Source organism: Hylobates moloch, unplaced genomic scaffold (genome assembly GCF_009828535.3).
Source record: "Hylobates moloch isolate HMO894 unplaced genomic scaffold, HMol_V3 SCAFFOLD_9, whole genome shotgun sequence".
Taxonomy (NCBI): Eukaryota; Metazoa; Chordata; class Mammalia; order Primates; family Hylobatidae; genus Hylobates; species Hylobates moloch.
This window is the reverse complement of record NW_026652284.1, coordinates 25599864-25620736: the sequence shown is the minus strand read 5'-3', so window position 1 is coordinate 25620736 and position 20873 is coordinate 25599864. Positions and strand designations below refer to the sequence as shown.

Sequence of the window (20873 nt, the reverse complement as noted above, 5' to 3'; positions counted from 1 at the left end):
TGTCTCCATGGAGACCAGACAGTTAGTGCGGCTCCGGGGTGAGGGCCGTGATTAGTGAGTGTCAGCTTTGCCAGCCCTGCTCTTCCCACCGCCCGCCCGCCGCTGGGCTCAGAGACAACAGGCCTGGCAGGGGGATGGGGAAGGACTGGGAGGGGGCTCAGGGCCCTCACAGGCAGGGGAGCTCCCAGGCCCAGCCCCAAGTGCTATGTCTTTGTCTCCCCCAGTGGCTCCTCAATTCCCCCTCCTCTAGTCTCCCGCCTTCCCTCCCCAATCTGTCTTCCACACAGCTGCCAGGGTGAGCATTCTAAGACATGAGCTGCATCCTGACACTGCCTTCCTCTAGAACTTTCCATGGCTCCCTGTCTCCTGGAGGCTAAGAGTCAAATTCCTTATTATGGCATTCAAGGAATTCATTCATTCATTCATTCATCACTCATTCATTCAACAAATATTTTTTGAGCACCTACTATGTGCCAGGGAGCCTGCCAGGTATACATGGTCAATAAAACCAGCGAGATCCCTGCCTTCATGGAACTTCCAATCTAGTGAGGAAGACACACTGAAAATAAAATACAAGTCAAGGGATACACGATTACAATCACGAGAGTTGGGAGGAAGTGGAGAGAGTGCATTGGTAGAGAATAATTCGTAGGGGAGGCAGCCTAGTTAGAGTGGTCAAGGTGGCAGCATTTGGACAGTCACAGGCATTGCTGAGGATCCACCAGTGTGCACAGCATCCCAGAAGGGAAGAATACTCCAAGGAACAGCCTGGGCCAGGGCCCCAGTCTCCTACCAAGGTAAGGCTCCGCCCTGCCCCTCTGCCCTGGCCTACTCCTCCCTCCCTCCCTCCAACCCCCTCCTCCATGGTTCCTATCTTGGTTAGAGGCACAGGGCTTACCCAGGCGAAAAAAAAAACAACCTCTGAGTCATCACCAACTCCTTCTTCTCTCCCCGTGTTCCCCTCTCATGGTTCCTGGGTCCCGTCAATTCTATGGTGTCTCTTCTCTTCTCGCTGCCACTGCAGACCCTGTCACTTTCACTCAAACTATCACACCTGCCCCAACAGGCTCAGCCATTCATTCGTTCCCTCCCGATCATGGATTGAGGCTCCAGGCACTATGCCTTAGGGCCTTGTGGATACAGCGGTGAGCAGTGCCACACAGTCCCTGCCCTTGGCCAGAGTCCAGTCGGCGAGGCAGGCAGGTGGGCAGGTCTGCAAGCGCAGAGGAGGAGTAAGTAGGAGGATCTTATCTGGACTGGGAGGGGTGTCTAGTAGAGCTTCCGGGAGGAAGTGCTGGCTAAACTGAGACCTGAAGGTGGACAAGGAGTTAGCCAGGCAAAATCAAGGGAAACATACTCTAAGCAGAGGCAAGAGCACGTGGGAAGGCAGGAAGTCAGAGAGGTCCGAGCCTGAGCGAGGGCTGGTGAGGAGCATGCTCAGATCTGCTCCCCGACAGCCAGGCTCTCCTCGTGCAGTTCATGCTCCACACTGCGATTAGAATCATCTTTCTAAAATAGGCGCAATAAGGCCAGGCATCGTGGCTCACGCCTGTAATCCCAACACTTTGAGAGGCCGTGGAGGATGGATCACGAGGTGAGGAGTTCGAGACCCAGCCTGCCCCACATGGCAAAACCCCGTCTCTACTAAAGAGTGAGGGTGTGGTGGTGCATGCCTATAATCCCAGCTACTCGGGAGGCTGAGGCAGGAGAATCTCTTGAACCTGGGAGGCGGAGGTTGCAGTGAGCAGATTGCACCACCGCACTCCAGCCTGGGCAACAGGGCGAGACTCCATCTCTAAATAAATAAATAAATAATAAAAATAAAATAGGTACCATCCTGTCCCTTCCCAGCCCTTAAAATCCTGCTCTGTTTCCCTAGTCCTTTAAAGTCTGCCCTCAGTGCAAGGCACTGGATGCCCTCAACACTGCCTTTCGAACCTCATTTCCTACCACTCCTCTCAGCCAACTCTGTGTTCGGCCACACCCAAACAGGTCATATCCTTCCACATCCCTGGGCCTTTGTCCACAAAATACATTCCTCCTGGAATGCCCTCCGCCACTTTTCAGGTGAACTCTTCATCCTTAGAGCCCAACACAGATGATGTTCCTTTTCTCTAAGAAGCCCCTCTGGACCCCCACCCCCCCAACACGAATGAGTTTCTCTTCTATGCCCCATTACAATTTATTTTTATTTATTTATTTTTTGAAACAGAGTCTTGCTCTGTTGCCCAGGCTGGAGTATAGTGGTGGGATCTTGGCTCACTGCAACCACTGCCTCTCAGGTTCAAGCGATTCTCCTGCCTCAGCCTCCTGAGTAGCTGGGGTTACAGGTGCACTCCACCATGCCTGGCTAATTTTTGCATTTTTAGTAGAGACGGGGTTTCGTCATGTTGCCCAGGCTGGTCTTGAACTCCTGACCTCAGGTAATCCACCTGCCTTGGCCTCCCAAAGTGCTGGAATTATAGGCGTGAGCCACTGTGCCCAGCCTATGCCCCATTACATTTAATTCCAGATAGCTAATACTCACTGAATGCTTCTTTCTATGTGCTAGGCTTTACGTAAGCATTCCATGTTCGTGATCATATTTAACCTTCATGGTTATATTATAAGAAAGTGTCTTGTCATCACTCCCATTTTGCTCATGTGAAACTGAGACTCAGAAAGGTTAGGTGACTAGCTCATTTCACAAACATAATCAGTGATAGAGCTGGGATTTGAACCCAGGCAATTTGTTGCCACCATTCATGTGCTTAATCCTTATTCCACACTGCTCTACAGTAAGGTGTTCTAGCAATGCATTCGCCTCCCCTACCAGACTAGCAGCACTTGGAGGGCAGACGCCAAGACTGACTCATCCAGGGTCCCCAGGGCCCAGCACATGGCTCCACACACAAGTCACGGTGTGCAAATATGTGTAGAATGAATAAATAACTTTAGCTAGAATGCTGCCGGAGGTTGAGATGGGCTTAAAGGTTACTTGGGGCAAATTGAGCCTCCGTATCCTGTGTGGGTCTGGTCATTATCCTGGGACAGATACCATACCCACTCCAGCACCTAGCTCTGGCACAGCCCCAAAAAGGATCTGCTGGTGGCTTTGGGATTCCCATCCCTTGGCTAACAGCCCCGTTGGAGTCAGACAGATTCAGCTTTGAGTCCCAGTTCTCCCCTTAGATATAGCAAATGACTTCACCTCTCTGAGTCTTAGCTCTTCATCTTCAAAATGAGCTCAATAGTACCTGCCTTTCAGGGTTGTTGTGAAGATAATGAATGGCAGCCATTTTTACTATTTCCCGGGTGTCAGCTATGTGCTGTGCCAGGGTTTGTCATTTACTCTTAATTAGTACAGACCTTAGGCCCAGGCAACCGTGGAGACAGGGGCCCCAGTGTTTTAGAAGGCCACCCTAGCCCTCCTCCACTGGGTGCCTCCCTTGGACTGAGGAGTCAGAGAGGCCAAGAGGACATACCCACCCAGGGCCCACCCCTACCCCTTCCTAGACCACCTCTGAGTACCCAGGATCCTAAATTTCGCTGAGCTAATTTCCAGGGCCTGGGTGGGCCCTTCCCTCATCCAAACCACACTTCCAGGGTAGATTCCTAGGCCTGAGGGGTGGCCAAGGGCAGCAGGGGTGGGTGGATACAGCTTGACATGCAGGCAATGGGGCAGGTAGGGAATGTGGGAGGAGAAGGGCCTCTGGTGTACTCTTTTTTTTTTTTTCTTTTTCTTTTTGAGACAAGATCTAGCTCTGTCACCCAGGCTGGAGTAACATGCCTGGCTTCTTTTTGTATTTTTTGTAGAGACAGAGTTTCACCATGTTGCTCAGTCTGGTCTCAAACTCCTGGGCTCAAGTGATTCACCTGTCCCAGCCTCCCAAAGTGCTGGGATTACAGGCATGAGCCACTGTGCCCGGCCCGCTGCTATACTCTTATTAGGGACCAGTTTGCCCTCACTAATCTTCACAAATGCCCTGAAAGGCAGGAATTATTAGCTCCATTTTATCTATTATCTTCTATCTATCTGTCTATCTAGCTATCTATCTATCCATTTATTTACTTTCTAGAGACAGGGTCTTGCTCTGTCACCCAGGCTGGACAGGCTGGAGTATAGTAGTGTGACCATAGCCCACTGCAGTCTCAAATTCCTGGGCTCAAACAATCCTCCCACCTCAGCCTCCTGAGTAGAGGGTTTTTTGTTTTGTCTGTCTGTTTGTTTGTTTGTTTGTATTGACGGGGTCTCACTATTTTGACCAAGATGGTCTCAAAGTCCTGCACTCAAGTGATCCTCCTACCTTGGCCTCCCAAAGTGCTGGAATTACAGGCATGAGCCACTGAGCCCTGCCTTGCCCTATTTTATTTTATTTATTTTTAATTTTTTTTGAGATGGAGTCTCTCTCTGTTGCCCAGGCTGGAGTGCAGTGGCATGATCTCGGCTCACTGCAACCTCTGCCTCCCAGGTTCAAGCGATTCTCCTGTTTCAGCCTCCCCAGTAGCTGAGACTATTGGCGCATTCCACCACGCCTAGCTAATTTTCGTTTTCTTTTTTTTTTTTTTTTTTTTTTTTGAGACGGAGTCTCGCTCTGTCACCCAGGCTGGAGTGCAGTGGCGTGATCTCGGCTCACTGCAAGCTCCGCCTCCTGGGTTCATGCCATTCTCCTGCCTCAGCCTCTCCGAGTAGCTGGAACTACAGGTGCCCGCCACCACACCTGGCTAATTTTTTTGTATTTTTAGTAGAGACGGGGTTTCACTGTGATCTCGATCTCCTGACCTCGTGATCCTCCCGCCTCGGCCTCCCAAAGTGCTGGGATTACAAGCGTGAGCCACTGCGCCCGGCCAATTTTCATATTTTTAATAGAGACAGGGCTTCACCATGTTGGCCAGGCTTGGTTTCGAACTCCTGACCCCAAGTGATCCACCCGCCTTGGCCTCCCAAAATGCTGGGATTACAGGCATGAGCCACTGTGCTTGGCCCTGGCACCCCATTTTAGAGATAAAGAAACTAAGGCTCATCTAGAGGAGTGACTCCAAAGCCTATTCATTTTACTCCCTCTGAGACGGGTTTAGATCTAAATGTTTTACATATATGATCTCATTTAATCCTCACAATGACCCTATGATGTGAGCAATGTTATTATCTCACTTTTCAGATGATGAGACTGAGGCACAGAAAGGTTAAGAAACTTGCCTATGATTGCACAGCTCATGAATGGCAGAACTGGGAGTTGAACCCTGATAGTCAAGCTCTTCACCCTGGGCTCTGCTGCCTGTTACCATGATCATAGTTATAACTCAGTTCCTTAACTTGGCTAGCAACCCCCTGCCTCAAACATCTGCCTGACAACAGGAATGCAGTGAAGGTGCTCTGGGTGCGCTCTGGGCGACAAGCCAGAAGGAGGTGGAAATGGAATCCAATCTGAAGGCACCTGGGCAGAACATGTGGAAGGAGCTAGGGACTGGGGCTTGACCCTGCTCCTCACCCTCTGTCCTGCAGTGCCAGGACAGCTGGGCAGGGCCCCAGGGCCCGTTCAGAGAGAGGGACGTCTGGCCTGAGCCTGATACTGTGTCCTCCTTCCCAGTCTGTGGCTTCAGAAGATGGCGCTTACCCAGGACCGAAGCAGAGGCTGCCCCCCCACTTCCCCTCCAAGGCCCAGCTGTGAGGCGCCTGCCCGAGCTCCCACCAGCCCCTCCTCTCCCACTCCCCGGCCAAGCTGCTGCTGCTCTGTGGTCACCTGGACCCAATTTCCTTCTTCCTGCCTCCTCCCATCTCTGGGAAGCACCCATTGGTTGCCCTGCCAATTTCCAAAGGCTTCTCCCCGAGGAAGCCATCTCTGTCTTTGCCCCAGTCTTACCCCCAGATACCCTACGCCCACTCGGAACACTCAGACTCCTGTCCTTTCACCCCCACACACAGATAAGCACTTGGACCATCAGCCCATTTTCCATTTGGTTCCTGACGGAACACTGGGTCCGCCTGGCCAAACTATGAGTTCCTTTCGCTGGGCGGTATCACTTCCTGTGCTTCCCTCTCCCCCATCAGTGCCTGGCAGGGAGGAGGCCAGAGCCAGAGGGTTGCCCATGCATCAGGAACTGAACCTTAGCACTCAGAGGCCTGGAGTCAGCATGACTATTCTTCAAGCTTTTGAGGTCAACCTCCCTGTCACTTGCTAAATGAGAAAACCCAAGAGGCCCAGGGAGGGGAAGGGACTTGCCTAAGGTCACCCAGAGGCCAGGCCAGGACTGAAATCCAGGTCTTCCAACTCTCAGACCCAGGCTTCTCACACTGTGTGAGATCAAGTTTCCAACCCTCCGAGGTACTCCTCATTTTCAGACAGATGACCAGAATAGTACCTGAGAATGTACTGTCAGAAACTCAGGGGTTAATTCTGCCCCAAAGGCCGTATCTGGAAAAGTCCCAAAGAGATTATTAGTCCAATCACCCTCCATCCACTCCCATCTTTTTTTTTTTTTTTTTTTTTGAGACGGAGTTTCATACTTGTAGCCCAGGCTGGAGTGCAATGGAGAGATCTCGGCTCACGGCAACCTCTGCCTCCGGAGTTCAAGCAATTCTCCTGCCTCAAACTCCTGAGTAGCTGGGATTACAGGCGTCTGCCACCACGCCCGGCTAATTTTTGTATTTTTAGTAGAGATGAGGTTTCACCATGTTGGCCAGGCTGGTCTGCAACTCCTGACCTCAGGTGATCTGCCTGCCTCAGCTTCCCAAAGTCTTGGGATTACAGGCGTGAGCCACCGTGCCCGACTATCCACTCCCATCTTACAGACAAGCACACTAAGACCTAGAAAGCAGACTGTCTCTAAAGAAAACAAAAAGGGGACAGGGCGCGGTGGCTCATGCCTATAATCCCAGCACTTTGGGAGGCCGAGGCGGGCAGATCACGAGGTCAGGAGTTCGAGACCAGCCCGGCCAACATGGTGAAACCCTGTCTCTACTAAAAATACAAAAATTAGCCATACGTGGTGGCGGGCACCTGTAATGCCAGCTATTCAGGAGGCTGAGGCAGGAGAATCGTCTGAACCTGGGAGGCGGAGGTTGCAGTGAGCTGATATCACGCCATTGTACTCCAACCTGGGCAACAAGAGCAAAACTCTGTCTCAAAAAAAAAGAAAGAAAGAAAGCAGAATGGACCTCCTCAAGGTCATACAAAGCTGGGGCTAAAGCTCAGACAGGATTCCAGGTTGAGTCCTTGGAAGAATTAAGCATCGCCAACCTACTCATTCAACAACGATTTGTTGGGCATAGTGGCTCGCGCCTGTAATCCCAGCACTTTGGGAGGCCAAGCGGGGGTGGATCACCTGAGGTCAGGAGTTCGAAACCAGCCTGGCCAACATGAAACCCTGTCTATTTAAAAAACAAAACAAACAAAAAAACAACGATTTGTTTGAGAACCTACTAATTCCAGGCTCTGTTCTGAGTGCTGAGAATATAAGGGTAAGAAAGACAATCATAAGGCCAGGTGTGGTGGCTCATGCCTGTAATCCCAGCACTTTAGGGGGCTGAGGTGGGTGGATCACCTGAGGTCAGGAGTTTGAGACCAACCTGGCCAACAAGGCAAAACCCTGTCTCCAGTAAAAATATAAACATTAGCCAGGTGTGGTGGCACACGCCTGTAATCCCAGCTACTCAGGAAGCTGAGGCAGGAGAATCACTGGAACCGGGGAGGCAGAGATTGCAGTGAGCAGAGATCACGTGACTGCACTCCAGCCTGGGCCACAGAGCAAGACTCTTGTGAAGGAAGGAAGGAAGGAAGGAAGGAAGGAAGGAAGGAAGGAAGGAAGGAAGGAAGGATCATTGCTGGAAGAAACAGGAGGGGGCTTCTGGGTACAGGAAATGTTCTGCATCTTGATCTGGGGACTGGTTATATGAGTGTGTTCAGTTTGTGAAAATTCATATCAAAGTGTATGTTTTGATATGTGTACTTTTCTGCATGCATATTTCACTTATATATACATTTTTATTTTATTTTGTTTTTTTTTTTGAGATGGAGTCTTGCTCTGTCGCCAGGCTGGAGTGCAGTGGCACGATCTCGGCTCACTGCAGCCTCCACCTCCTGGGTTCAAGTGATTCTCCTGCCTCAGCCTCCCCAGTGGCTAGGACTACAGGCGCCCGCCACCACACACAGATAATTTTTGTATTTTTAGTAGAGACGGGGTTTCACCACGTTGGCCAGGATGGTCTTGATTTCTTGACCTCGTGATCTGCCCGCCTCGGCCTCCCAAAGTGCTTGGATTTACAGGTGTGACCCGCTACACCTGGCCTGATTTTTTTTGTTTTTTTGAGATGGAGTCTTGCTCTGTCGCCCACGCCAGGGTGCAATGGAGTGATCTCAGCTCACTGCAACCTTTGCCTCCTGGGTTCAAGTGATTCTCCTGCCTCAGCCTCCCAATTAGCTGGGACTACAGGCAGTTGCCACCACGCCTGGCTAATTTTTGTATTTTTAGTAGAGATGGAGTTTTGCCATGTGGATCTGGCTGGTCTTGAACTCCTGACCTCAGGTGATACACCTGCCTCGGCCTCCCAAAGTGCTGGGATTACAGGTGTGAGCCACTGCGCCCAGCCTAAAATGGATTTTTTTTTTGAGACAGCGTTTTGCTCTTGTTGCCCAGGCTAGAGTGCAATGGCATGATCTCCGCTCACCACAACCTCCGCCTCCTGGGTTCAAGCGATTCTCCTGCCTCAGCCTCCCGAGTAGCTGGGATTACAGACACGTGCCACCATGCCTGTCTAATTTTGTATTTTAAGTAGAGACATGGCTTCACCATGTTGGTCAGGCTGGTCTCGAACTCCTGATCTCAGGTGATCCGCCCACCTTGGCCTCCCAAAGTGTTGGGATTATAGACATGAGCCACTGCTCCCAGCCCAAAGTGGATTTTTTAAAAAGACAATCACAAGCACTGAGCTCACAGGCCTGTAGTATAGTAGGGAGGATGAGACGTTAAACAAGGAATTACACAAATAATTGTTGAATTACACAAATAATTATTTAATTACAGTTGTGACAAGTGCTACAATCAAGTGGAAGGTGTTATGACGTATGGAGTAGGATGACCTGATCTAGTTTAGGAGTAGTCAAGGAAGACTTCTCAAAGGAAGTGGGGTATCAGCTGAACTGTAAAGAATAAGAGTTAACAGGGTGGGAATGATTCTCAACCCCTACCTCACACTGTACAAAAATTAATTCAACATGAATCATGGACCTAAATGCGAACACAAACACTTTAAATCTTCTAGAAGAAAACATACGGGGCTGGGCGAGGTGGCTCATGCCTGTAATCCCAGCATTTTGGGAAGCCGAGGCGGGTGGATCACCTGACGTCAGAAGTTCGAGACCAGCCTGACCAATAGGGTGAAAGCCTGTCTCTACTAAAAATACAAAAATTAGCCGGGCGTAGTGGCGTGTGTCTGTAGTCTCAGCTGCTTGGGAAGCGGAGGCACGATAGTCGCATGAACCCAGGAGGCAGCAGTTGCAGTGAGCCAAGATCTCACCACTGCACTCCAGCCTGGGCGACAGAGCAAGATCTGTCTCGAAAAAAAAGAAAACATATGGGAATATTTTCCTGACCTTGAGATAGGCAAAGGTTTCTTTTGTTGTCGGTGTTGTTGCCGTGTTTTACGGACAGAGTCTTGCTCTGTTGGCCAAACTGGAGTGCGGCGGCATAATCATGGCTCCCTGCAGCCTTGGACTCTTGGGGTTAAGCAATCCTCCTGCCTTGGCCTCCCAAAGTGCTGTGACTACAGGTGTGAGCCATTCTTCCCGGCCTAAGCAAAGATTTCTGAGGCATTGAAAGCACTAACCGTAAAACAAAATTATCAGGCAGTGGGGGAAAAATTCAAGACAGAGAAAACAGTATATGTGAAAGCCCAGAGGAGAGAAGGGGAAAGTGTGTTGGAAGAGCTGAGGAAAGGCCAGAAGAGGCAAAGTCAGGGAGACAGTGAAGTGAGAGGAGGGCCAAGAGGTTGGAAACAAAGGTCAGGGATAATGTGACTTCGACCAGGGTTTGCAAAAACCTAGTATTACCTTCTTTGACGTGCTCAGGACTACAAGGTGTTGCCCACACAAAAAGGAGAATAAAAGGGAACACGCCCCCTTCTCCCAGCTCAGCAACAAGGCAAGGCCAGGCTTGGATTCTGCTTCTTTGCAATCAAGATATAGTTTTTTTACAACTTGAAAAGTCACTTAATCCAGGTGCCAGGATGAGGTGGGGCATTGCAGGTGGGGACTCGGGCTGTTAGGCCCCGTCCTGCCAGGCCCAGCCCTGGTCTTAGAGGAGCTGGAGTTTGCCAGCTCCCACCCACGCCTCAGCTCCTGCTATAGCCCCGCCCCACCCCTGCTCAGCACCTGGACCGCCTCATCTCCTCTTCCCTCTCTCCCTCTCTTGGAGGCCTGACAAGTCCCACAGGAAAGAAAGAGCTCAGAGGTCAGGAGTTTCCTCCACCCACTCACACTCCCACATACATCCCAATATACCCCAAACCAGAGCTGGAGGGGGTGCCTCAGGCAACCGAGTACCCACAGAGTTCAGCTGTCTCATCACTCAGGCCTCTTCCCCGCAAGGCACTCAGGAAAGACTGACAGTGGTGACTCCATTCAATTCAACCAACATTGAGTACCTGCTGCATGCCAGGCCCTGTGCTAGAGTTAAGAAGGGTGTTGTTCTGGGAACTCCTGGGGCAGTGGGGGAAAGATGGTGCCCACAGCCAACAGTATTACACGTGCTTTAGAGTGGTGCAAAGTGCAATTGAGTATAGAAAGTGAGACTGATTTCACTTGGGGAATGGTGAGTGGATATCAAGGAAAATTTCCTCTAAGAGGTGACATCTGAGCTGGGCCATAACAAATCAGTAAGACTGCCAGTAAGAAAAGGTCTTTGAGGCCAGGCATGGTGGCTCATGCCTTTAACCCTAGCACTTTGGGAGGCTGAGGTGGGAGGACTGCTTGAGGCCAGGAGTTCAAGAGCAACCCGGCCAAAAGAGCGAGACCGTCTCTGAAGAAAACAAAAAGGAGCCAGGCGCGATGGCTAATGCCTGTAATCCCAGCACTTTGGGAGGCTGAGGAGGGTGGATCACGAGGTCAGAAGATCAAGACCATCCTGGCCAACATGGTGAAACCCTGTCTCTACTAAAATACAAGGAAAAAAAAAAATTAGCCGGGCATGGTGGTGCATGCCTTGTAGTCCCAGCTACTTGGGAGGCTGAGGCAGGGGAATCACTTGAACCTGGAAGGCGGAGGTTGCAATGAGCTGAGATCGTGCCACTGCACTCCAGCCTGGTGACAGAGCAAGACTCTGTCTCAAAAATTAAAAAAAAAAAAAAAAAAAAAGAAGTGCTCTTTTTGGCAGAGGAAGTATAAGAATTATAGTGACTACCAGGAGTGTGAGGTAGTTTGCTCAGCACTTTATGTATTCATTTAATTGTCACGATGACTTTGTGAAATTGTATAATTATGGCCATTCTCCCAATGTGGCAGCTGAAGCTTTGAGACACACAGCTAGTAAGCGGCAAAACTGGGATTTCAGCTCAGTGCTATCTGCTTCCATGAGTTGAACTTCTGCCACCTAGAGTAGCCTGAGCAAAGGACATGTGGCAACATGAGCAGAGGGCCATGAGGTGAGGCTGGAGGGCTGAGTAGCAGGGGTTGGGTTGGGGGAGCCTTGGTTGAAGAGTGTGGGCTTTATCCAGAGAGCAATGGCGGTGGAGGGGCGGTATGGGAGGTTCACTAATGGGGGTGTGGGGTAAAGAAAGATGATGCTTACGATTAGCTTTCTGTTTTCAGAGGCCCACTTTGAAGAGAAGAAATTAGAGGCAGAGAAACCTGTGTGGGAGTTGCTGCAAAAATCCAAGAGAAAGATGGGGGTTAAGGGATGAAGAGGAAGGGATGCATCTGGGAGATACCAAGCGGAACCTGGGGACTGATTGGTTCCGGTACACAAGTGGAGGGAGGAGTCCAAGCTGATGTCCCAGGCTTTTGCCTGGGTGCTCCAAAAGGAAGCCCAATTATTAGGTTTTGTATTTCGTTTTGTTTTTTTTGTTGTTGTTTTTTGAGATAGGGTTTCACTCTGTCTCCCAGGCTGGAGTGCAGTGGCGCGATCAGGGCTCACTGCAGGCTCAGCTTCTCCCCAGGCTCAGGTGATTCTCCCACATCAGCCTCCTGAGTAGCTGAGACTGCAGGTGTGCTCCACCATGCTCGCTCATTTTTTGAATTTTATGTAGAGAGGGGGTCTTGCCATGTTGCCCAGGCTGTTCTGGAACTCCTGGGCTCGAGCGATCTGCCCACCTCGGCCTCCCAAAGTGCTCAGATTACACGCATAAGCCACCATGCCGGGCTTTGGCTAATTTTTTTAATTTTAATTTTTATTTTTTTGAGACGGAGTCTCACTCTGTCACCCAGGCTGGAGTGCAATGGCGCGATCTCAGCCTCCCGGGTTCAAGTGATTCTCCTGCCTCAGCCACCTGAGTAGCTGGGATTATAGGCACACGCCACCATGCCCAGCTAATTTTTGTATTTTTAGATGGGGTTTCACCATGTAGGTCAGGCTGGTCTCAAACTCCTGACCTCATGATCCACCTGCCTTGGCCTCCCAAAATGCTGGGATTACAGGCGTGAGCCACTGCGTTCGGCCAATTTTTAAAATTTTTTGTAGAGATGAGGTCTCACAGGCCAGGCGTGGTAGCACACACCTGTAGTTCCAGCTGCTCAGGAGAGTGAGGTGGGAGCCTGGGAGGTTGAGACTACAGGGAACCGTGATTGTGTCACTGTACTCTAACCTGTGCAAGAGAGTGAGACCCTGTCTCAAAAAAAAAAAAAAAAAAAAAAAGCCGGGTGCAGTGGCTCACACCTGTAATCCCAGCACTTTGAGAGACCAAGGCGGGCAGATCATTTAAGGTCTGGAGTTCAAGACCAGCCTTGTCAACATGAGAGATGGGGTCTATGTTGCCCAGACTGGTATTAAACTCCTGGGCTCAAGCAATCCTCCTGCCTTGGCCTCCCAAAGTGCTGGGATGAGAGGCATAAGGCACTGCGTCCAGCTCCAGTAATTAGTTTTTAACAACATACTGGGCACCCCCTAGCCGCCTACCATGACTCAGCCCTCAGCCCCACATGTGGCACCTGCAAAATTCACTCCTGATAGGTGCTTTATTCTTCTCCAAATACTCATTTATATTCATCACCTATTTGTGTATGTATTTATCTAACATATATGGAGCACCTACTGTATGCCAGATGCTGTGCCAGGAACCGGGGATACATCAGGGCACAAACTAAACCCGTGTCATTAGTGATGTAATGGTTACAGCCAGGGGTCTGCATTTGAATACTGATTTGCAACTTATTTGTGGTGAGTCCTGGCTCAGCCTCCAACTTGCTGTGACTTCAGGTGAGTGAGTGAAACTCTCATTGTCTCAGTTTCCTCATCTGTAAGATGGGGATACCAACAGTACCTACCATGCAGATTAAATGGGTTAAATGTAAAGTCCTGGGTTCCAGGTCAGCATTTGACATTAGCTATTATTAGAGTTTACATTTTAACGAGGATCCAAGTGCACAATTAATTATTTAATTCATTATTATTATTATTGAGACGGAGTCTTGCTCTGTCGCCCAGGCTAGAGTGCAGTGGCACGATCTTGGCTCACTGCAACCTCCGTCTCCCAGATTCAAGTGACTCTCCTGCCTCAGCCTCCTGAGTAGCTGAGACTACAGGCGTGTGCCACCATGCCAGGCTAATTTTTGTACTTTTAGTAGAGATGGGGTTTCACCATTTTGGCCAGGCTGGTCTCAAACTCCTGGCCTCAGGTGATCTACCTGCCTCAGCCTCCCAAAGTGCTGGGATTACAGGTGTGAGGCACCACCCCCAGCCTATTTAATTTATTTTTATTTTTATGTTTGAGACAGGGCCTCACTCTGTCACCCAGGCTGGAGTTCAGTGGCACAGTTACAGCTCACTGCAGCCTCCTCGACCTCCCAGGCTCAATCCATCCTACTACCTCAGCCTCCCGAGTAGCAGGCACTACAGGCACATGCCACCATGCCCAGCTAATTTATTTCTTCTAGAGACAGGGTTTTGCCATGTTGCCCAGGCTGGTCTCAAATACCTGGCTTCAAGTAATCCTCCCACCTCAGCCTCCCAAAGCGCTGGGATTACAGGCCTGAGGCACCACACTGGCCAATTATTTAATTTTGTACAACCATGATAAATACAGCAGCACTGCCGTCTTTTTTCTTCCGAAGGTGCCTCCAACTGGAGTTGAGGGAAGGTTTCAGAGCAGGCGATGGTCCCACTGAGCTGAGCTGAGTGACTTGGGGCTGGCCAGGGAACGCATGAGGGAGGGAGGGGCATTCGAGGCAAAGGGCACAGTGAGAAGGCAGACCCGCGGGTGGAAGGAGGCGCTGAGAGCTTTGTATTTCCAGAACTTTACTTGGAGCCTCAAAACAGTGCTGAGAAGTAGGTCAGGCAGATACTGTGCCCCCATTTTACAGAAAGGGCACTAAGGCCCAGGGAGGAACGATGACTTAGCAGGTTTGTGACAGAGGAGGCTCCGTCAGTGTTCTGCCAGCTGATCCAGGGGGCTGGAGCGGACAGGCCTGAGAAGAGGCCTTTGTCCCTTTGCCGGCTGGGGCGGGAGCAGCAGAAGCTGAGGCTGCAGCTGGCCACCAGCAGCTGTGGTGGCCAGAGCTGCATTCCTTCCCCTGCCAGCGAGCAAGTCCAGGCTTATGGCAGGGGCTGGGAATTTTCTTTTTGTCTTTTAAAAAAAAGCACTTTAGTCAACATTAAGTTGTGACTTCAAACAGACACAGCTCCTAAGTGTCCTCCCCAGCCTTAGTTCTCTCCAACTCCCCAGGGTAAGCCCCCAGGCAGCCAAGTTTCTGGGAAAGGCAGGAGGCCTGGACTTGGAGTCCAAAGACTGTGGTGAACCTTGGCTCAGCCTCCCACTTGCTGTGTGACCTCGGGCAGGTCACCACCCTCTCTGGGCCTGAGTGTCCTCTGCAAAACAGGGAAGGGAGGGTTGGATGACATAAGGTGGGGTGGGGAGCCCAGCAGCTGGCTCCAGCCAGTGGCAACAGCTCTGCTGCTCTCCAAGTTTGAGGCAGTGGGGCCTTGGGGGTCCGGAAGCTGGGGACAGGCGGCCTTTCATCTCTGCTGGCCCAGGGTCGCTGCAGGTTGGCAGGCCCCACATCCCGAGATCGCGTTTCAGGCTGGAAGGGGCCTTCCTGTGACCTCAGCTGGCCAGGCCTGCCCCTGCCTCCCTCCTCCCCATTCTCACCAGAGGGAAGCAGGCAGTATCCCGCCCAAGGTCACCAGCCAGCAAGTGGCTGTCCTTCGGCCTGCCCTTCCCTCCCACCCGAGCCAGCCCCCACCGGCCTCCCACTGTAAAGCCTCAGGTCTCCTGGGCCATTAGGAATCTGCCAGGCGAGGCGTGGTCTTTTTCCTCTCTCTTGTTTCTTGGCCTGTTTTCCCAGTTCTCCAACAGCCGCCTCCTGCAAAAGCGTCCGGGTGCGTGTACAGGAACATTTTTCTTTAAAAAAAAAAAAAAAGAGAGAGAGAGAGAGATTGAAGAAAGACAGAGAAATACAGCAGAGTTTGGGTAAAAAAGCAAGCAACTCCTTAATCCTTTCCCTGTAACCTCTGGCTTCTCAGCTGGGTTGGCCCCAGGCACTGGGAAGGCAGGCTTTGCTGGGGTGAGAGGCCTGGGCTTGTCCCCCACCCGCCCCCTCCTCACCCGCCTCTGTTCTCCGGGGTTTGGTCTGGCTTTTGGAGCCAGGAGGAGACGAGCTGCAGGGCTCAGCAGGGCTGGGAACACATGGGGGTGCTGAGGGGCTTGGCTGGGACTTTGCCCCCTGCCCACTTGGCCACCTTCTATGGAGGCTACAGGATCTGAATATTTCACCCATAACTCATTCCCTCTCTTCCTGCTTTCGTTCCTTTATCCTCTGTCTTCAGAATCACTGGCCTGTCCAGTGCTAGCTCCTGAGTGCCGTCTCCCATCCCTGCACCCCGTCACCCTACACAGGGCTTGGCTTTCTTGTTTTGTGAAAGTCATACACTTTCACACTTTGTCTTTATCCAGTCAGACCCCTCTGTAGAGGTGGCACTCAGTGTCCTGCCCTTTGTCCTGTCTGAGGAACCAACCCCTAATTATCTGTTGTAGTCACAGTTCCTGGGTCCATGCCTGACACATAGGAGGTATGTTGGGGTGCTTCTCGAATGAATAAATTCAAATCATAAATAGGTCGCTCAAAGTATTCAGAGTGAGCCGGGCACGGTGGCTCACGCCTGTAATCCCAGCACTGTGGGAGGCCGAGACAGGCAGATCACAAGGTCAAGAGATCGAGACCATCCTGGCCAACATGGTGAAACCCCGTTTCTACTAAAAATACAAAAATTAGCGTGGTGGTGCGCACGTGTAGTCCCAGCTACTTGGAAGGCTGAGGCAGGAGAATCACTTGAACCCGGGAGGCGGAGATTGCAGTGAGCCGAGATCGCGCCACTGCATTCCAGCCTGGGCAACAGAGCCAGACTCCATCTCAAAAAAAAAAAAAAAAAAAAAAAATTCAGAGTGATCCTGCAAAAGGGACATTTGATTGTGACACATCTCTGTTAAAACTCTTCCATGCCTCCCCAGCACCCCCGGAATCCAGTCCAATCCTCGATCTCCACCTCTCCCCACTCCCCAGCCCTCATCCAAGGATGTCCTTCTCCCCCAATGAGCCATCATTTTTTCTCTTGCCTCTGGGCCTTTGCACATGAAATTCCAACCACCTGCCTGCCTCTCCTGGCTGTCTCAGACCTGTTCCCTTGTCAGATTCAAGGAACAGAACACACTGTTCAGAGCCCAGCAAAGCAGGGATACTCAAGACTTTTTTTTCAAATAGTTTGACATTCAATAATTTTTTAAAATCACTGAAATAGGCTGGGTGCGGTGGCTCACGCCTATAATCACAGCACTTTGGGAGGTGGGCGGATCACCTCAGGTTGGGAGTTCGAGACCAGCCTGGCAAACATGGTGACACTCCGTCTCTACTAAAAATACAAAAATTAGCCAGGCATGATTGTGGGCGCCTGTAATCCCAGCTACTCCAGGGGCTGAGGCAAGAGAATCGCTTGAACCCAGGAGGTGGGGGTTGCAGAGAGCCGAGATCCAGCCACTGCACTCACTCCAGCCTGGGCGACAGAGTGAGACTTCATCTCAATAAAACAAACAAACAAAAAACCACTGAAATAGTGTTCATGGGAAAATTCAGAACTTTATTGGAGCTTCTTGGTTTTATTTTCTGGTGAGTTTTGTTTTTATGTTGAATTTATACCCAGGCTGGTATGGCACTAGGTGACACGATCTGGCTCTGGTCTTTAAGTCTCAGCCTAGATGTCAACTACTCCTCTACTGACTCCTCCAGACCGGTTTATGTCTCTTCCTGGTGCTCCCAAAGCCCTTCTTTTTTTTTTTTTTTTTTTTTTTTTTTTGTAGAGATGTGATTCTCACTATGTGCTGGGATTGCAGACATGAGCTGCCACACCTAACCCCCTATGGATTTTTTATATCCATATTTTTGTTTTACTAATTCCTTTTCATTTCCTTGCCCCAAGTCTGTAAGCTGCCTGAGGGCCTAATATTTTTCTTTCTTTCTTTTTTTTTTTTTGAGACGGAGTTTTGTTCTTGTTGCCCAGGCTGGAGTGCAGTGGTGCGATCTCGGCTCACCCCAACCTCTGCCTCCTGGGTTCAAGTGATTCTCCTGCCTCAGCCTCCCGAATAGCTGGGATTATAGGCGTGTGCCACCATGCCCAGCTAATTTTGTATTTTTAGTAGAGATGGGGTTTCTCCATGTTGGTCAGGCTGGTCTCAAACTGCCGACCTCAGGTGATCCACCCGCCTTGGTGGTTACAGGGTGAGCCTCACCCACCAATTTTTCTACTTTTTTTTTTTTTTTTTTTTTTTTTTGAGACGGAGTTTGCTCTTGTTGCCCAGGCTGGAGTGCAATGGCCTGATCTCGGTTCACCACAACCTCTGCCACGTGGGTTCAAGTGATTTTCCTGCCTCAGCCTCCCGACTAGCTGGGATTACAGGCATGTGCCACCATGCCCGGCTAATTTTGTACTTTTAGTAGAGACGGGGTTTCTCCATGTTTGTCAGGCTGGTCTTGAACTCCCGACCTCAGGTGATCCACCCACCTTGGCCTCCCAAAGTGCTGGGATTACAGGCTTGAGCCACCACGCCTAGCCATATTTTTCTACTTCTATACCTGCAGTGCCTAGTATGGAACCTAAAATAAAACTGACCCAAGACATGCTACTCTCCAGTCTTTTTTTTTTTTTTTTTAATTTCTCTAAAAAAAAATGAGATACGTGTGCAGAACGTGCAGGTTTGTTACACAGGTATTCATGTGCCATGGTGGTTTGCTGCACCTATTGACCCATTCTCTAAGTTCCCTCCCCTCACCCTCCAAACCTCAAACAGGCCCTGGTGTGTGCTGTTCCCCTCTCTGTGTCCATGTGTTCTCAATGTTCAACTCCCACTTATGAGTGAGAACATGCGGTGTTTGGTTTTCTGTTCTTGTGTTAATTTGCTAAGGATGATGGCTTCCAGCTTCATCCATGTCCTTTTTATGGCTGCATAGTATTCCATGGTGTATATGTACCACATTTTCTTTATCCAGTCTATCATTGATGGGCATTTGGGTTGTTTCCATGTGTTTGCTATTGTAAATAGTGCTGCAATAAACATACATGTGCATGTGTCTTTATAGTAGGATGAGTTATTTTATTTTATTTTATTTTATTTTTTGAGACAGAGTCTTGCTCTGTTGCCCAGGCTGGAGTGCAGTGGCGCGATCTCGGTTCACTGCAAGCTCCACCTCCCGCGTTCATGCCATTCTCCTGCCTCAGCCTCCTGAGTAGCTGGGACTACAGGCGCCCGCCACCACGCCCGGCTAATTTTTTGTATTTTTAGTAGAGACAGGGTTTCACTGCGTTAGCCAAGATGGTCTCCATCTCCGGACCTCGTGATCCGCCCACCTCGGCCCCCCAAAGTGCTGGGATTACAGGTATGAGCCACCGCGCCCAGCCAGTAGAATGATTTATATTCCTTTGGGTATATACCCAGTAATGGGATTGCTGGGTCAAATGGTATTTCTGGTTCTAGATCCTTGAGGAATTGCCATAATATCTTCCACAATGGTTGAACTAATTAACATTCTCACCAACAGTGTAAAAGCGTTCCTATTTCACCACAGCCTCACCAGCATCTATTGTTTCCTGACTTTTTAATAACTGCCATTCTGGCCAGGCGCAGTGACTCACGCTTATAATCCCAGCACTTTGGGAGGCCAAGATGGGTGGATCACGAGGTCATGAGATCCAGACCATCCTGGCTAACACAGTGAAACCCAGTCTCTACTAAAAATGCAAAAAAAAAAAAAAAAAAAATTAGCCAGGCTTGGTGGCAGGCGCCTGTAGTCCCAGCTACTCGGGAGGCTGAGGCAGGAGAATGGCGTGAACCTGGGAGGTGGAGCTTGCAGTGAGCCGAGATCGCACCACTGCACTCCAGCCCGGGTGACAGAGCGAGACCCTGTCAAGAAAAAAAAAAAAGTTAGCTGAGTGTGGTGGCACGCACCTGTAGTCCCAGTTACTGGGGAGCCTGAGGCAGGAGAATCGCTTGAACCCAGGAGACGGAGGTTGCAGTGAGCTGAGATCACGCCACTGCACTCCAGTCTGGTGACAGAGATAGACTGCACTCCAACCTGGTGACACAGTGAGACTCTGTCTCAAAAATAAATAAATAAATAAATAAAAATAACTGCCATTCTGACTGGCGTGAGATGGTATCTCATTGTGGTTTTGATTTGCATTTCTCTGATGGCCAGTGATGTTGAGTTTTTTTTCATATATTTGTTGGCCATGTAAATATCTTCTTTTGAGAAGTGTTCATATCCTTAACTCACTTTTTGATGGAGTTGGTTTTTTCTTATAAATATGTTTAAGTTCCTTGTAGATTCTGGATATTAGACCTTTGTCAGATCAGTAGACTGAAAAAATTTTCTCCCATTCTGTAGGTTGCCTGTTCACTCTGATGATAGTTTCTTTTTTTTCTCTTTTTTTTTTTTTTTTTTTTTTTTTTTTAAGATGGAGTCTTCCTCTGTCTCCCAGGCTGGTGTGCAGTGGTGTGATCTCAGCTCACTGCAAGCTCTGCCTTCCGGGTTCACGCCATTCTCCTGCCTCAGCCTCCCGAGTAGCTGGGACTACAGGCGCCCGCCACCATGCCCAGCTAATTTTTTTGTATTTTTAGTAGAGATGGGGTTACACTGTGCTAGCCAGGACGGTCTCAATCTCCTGACCTCGTGATCTGCCCGTCTCAGCCTCCCAAAGTGCTGAGATTACAGGCGTGAGCCACCGCACCCGGCCGATAATAGTTTCTTCTGCTGTGCAGAAGCTCTTTAGTTTAATTAGATCCCACTTGTCAATTTTGGCTTTTGTTGCAATTGCTTTGGGTGTTTTTGCCCATGCCTATGTCCTGAATGGTGTTGCCTAGGTTTTCTTCTAGGGTTTTTATTCCCCAGGCTTTTTTTATTCAGTCCGCTTTGCAGGGTAGATCATATTCTGTTCCTACTTCCTAATTCTGCCTGAGGAACTCCTACTCACTCTTCAAAACCCCTTCCAAATGGCCCTTCCTCTGTAAGCCTGTCCCAATCTCCCAGTTAAGTTCTCTACTTCTATAAGCTCATAGCTCCTACTGCAATCAGTGTCTTCCACTTTTATTGTAATTTTTATATATATCTTCTCCCTCATCAGATTGGGAGCCACTCAAGGGCAGAGTCTGAGTGGACTGATCCCTCCATCCCCAGTGCCCTGCACAAGCCTGGCCAGGGCAG

General features: G+C 50.0%; 1 protein-coding gene across 1 annotated transcript in view; it reads left to right on the top strand.

Moving 5' to 3' along the window:
• The first annotated feature begins 777 nt into the window (after nt 1–777).
• The window catches only part of WASF2 (WASP family member 2), a 118593-nt gene continuing 98497 nt past the window's right edge, over nt 778–20873 (top strand). Inside the window, exon 1 of the mRNA XM_058444007.1 lies at nt 778–797. The gene's annotated coding sequence lies outside the window, so the exon portion shown is untranslated. The remainder of the gene's footprint in view (nt 798–20873) is intronic.